Source organism: Balaenoptera physalus, assembly GCF_965194825.1.
Source record: "Balaenoptera physalus genome assembly, contig: HAP1_SCAFFOLD_931, whole genome shotgun sequence".
Classification (NCBI taxonomy): Eukaryota; Metazoa; Chordata; class Mammalia; order Artiodactyla; family Balaenopteridae; genus Balaenoptera; species Balaenoptera physalus.
The window spans coordinates 345710-348178 of NW_028125857.1; positions in this window are offsets into that span (position 1 = coordinate 345710).

The window sequence follows — 2469 nt, forward strand, 5'->3', positions numbered from 1 at the left end:
TGCGTTGGGTCTTCGTTGCTGCATGTGGGCTTTCTCTAGTTGCGTCGAGCGGGGCTACTCTTCGTTGCGGTGCACGGGCTTCTCATTGCGGTGGCTTCTCTTGTGGGCGAGCATGGGCTCTAGGCGCGCAGGCTTCAGTAGTTGTGCCGCGCAGGCTCGGGTGCTCTGCGGCATGTGGGATCTTCCCGGACCAGGGCTCGAGCCCGTGTCCCCTGCATTGGCAGGCGGACTCTTAACCACTGCGTCACCAGGGAAGTCCCCACAGACAAATTTTAAATACAAAACTATTCAAGGGGCTTCCCTGGTGGCACAGTGGTTGAGAATCTGCCTGCTAATGCAGGGGACACGGGTTCGAGCCCTGACCTGGGAAGATCCCACATGCCGCGGAGCAACTAGGCCCGTGAGCCACAACTATTGAGCCTGCACGTCTGGAGCCTGTGCTCCGCAACAAGAGAGGCCGCGATAGTGAGAGGCCCGCGCACCGCGATGAAGCGTGGCCCCCGCTTGCCACAACTAGAGAAAGCCTTCACACAGAAACGAAGACCCAACACAGCCAAAAATAAATTAATTACTTAATCAATTAAACAAAAAAAGCTGTCTCTCAAATTGAACTTCCAGAATATATTCAGGAAAAACGCATACGCCCTTTTTGGCCAACCAAAGAAGCGGGCAATGCAAATCAACACTACAAAGAGGTATCACTTCGAATCAGAAAAAAGGACCATCCTCACAAAGGGTAAAAGCCAGATATGCAGGACAAGGAGAGGAGAAAAGGGAGCCTTGTTACGCTGAAGGGGGGAATGTAAATTGCCAACGGCCACTCTGGAGAAGTGTGCTGTGTTTCCTAAAACATCTAAAAAACAGAGCTACAAAGCATAGGGCGCTTCCACTCATGGGCCTATATGTTGGAAAAACCAAAAATCCACAGGACGCAGGCACCCCGTTTACTGCTGCTATGTTTACAAGAGCCTCGACTTGGGTACAACTTAATAGTCCTTGGAAGGAAAAAATGGTGAAAGAAAATTTGGTACTTAAGCACAACGGAATATTACTCAGCCCTGAAATCAATGCAATGAGGCCAGTTGCAGCAACTCAGGGGGACTTATGTTTGGTCATTGAGAGTGAAATAAGTTAGACAGCAAGAGAAACTTATCATAAGATATCACTTATAAAGGGAATCTAAAAATCGCCAACCATGAACTGAATTACAAACCGAACACCATCACACATTTACAAAACACACTGATGGCTGCTTAAGGGGAAAAGTGTGGTGCGGTGATGCATAAACCAGGAGGTTGAAATTGGCACAGATACCGTTCCATACGCCAATAATGTAATCGCCAAGACATACTCATTGTTCAAGGAAGTGGACTCAGCACACTCTATTCACAGAAAAAACATCTATCTGACTACTAGAAACTAGAAAAGAATTTATTGATGTCTCTCTGTAAGTGACTCAGGTGGATGTAGAGCACCAAGAAACACAACATTGCAAATCAGCTACACCCCACTATAAAAATTAATTATAAAAAAAGAAAGACAGTGAGAGAGAGAGGAATTCTTACAAAATTCAATCAGGGGCTGTGATGCAACTGGACTGACCACATCTACACTCACAGCTGAATGGGACGTAAGGCTGGACACCCTAACCCTAAACCCTAACCCTAACCCAACCCTAACCCTACCTTAACCCTAACCCTAACCCAACACTAACCCTAACCCTAAACCTAACCCCTAACCCTAACCCAACCCTAAGCCTAACCCTAACCCCTAGCCCTAGCCCTAACCCTGACCCTAACCCCTAACCCTTAACCCCTAGCCCCTAACCCTAACCAAGTTCACAAGTAAACTTCTCGCCCACCTGGAGAGAGTGATTTAATTTTAAAGAGTAAAGACACAATCAGCTCAGTAATTGGCCACGGGGATGGAGGGGCCAAGGCTAACCTGAGCTGGAGGAACGTGGGTGCCTGCCTGGATGCTCAGAGGCCAAGGGCTGTTCTGAGAGCTGCTTGGACACCCGTGCAGATGGAACAAAGGATCCGTCCAGTCCCAAGAGGGCCCCACCAGCCCTCACGAACGCAACACCAGACTTCCCTGGTGGCGCAGTGGTTAAGAATCCACCTGCCAATGCAGGGGACACGGGTTTGAGCCCTGGTCCGGGAAGATCCCACATGCTGTGGAGCAACTAAGCCCGTGCACCACAACTACTGAGCCTGCGCTCTAGAACCCGCGAGCCACAACTGCTGAAGCCCACGCGCTTAGAGCCTGTGCTCTGCAACAAGAGAAGCCACCGCAATGAGAAGCCCCCACTCGCCGCAACTAGAGAAAGCCTCCGTGCAGCAATGCAGACCCAACACAGCCCCAAATTAATTAATTAATTAATTAATTAATTAAGAAAAAAAAAAAAGGCAGCACCTGGGGGCTGGCAGACTGATGCACCAAGTCTTACATCACGTCTACTTAGTATCC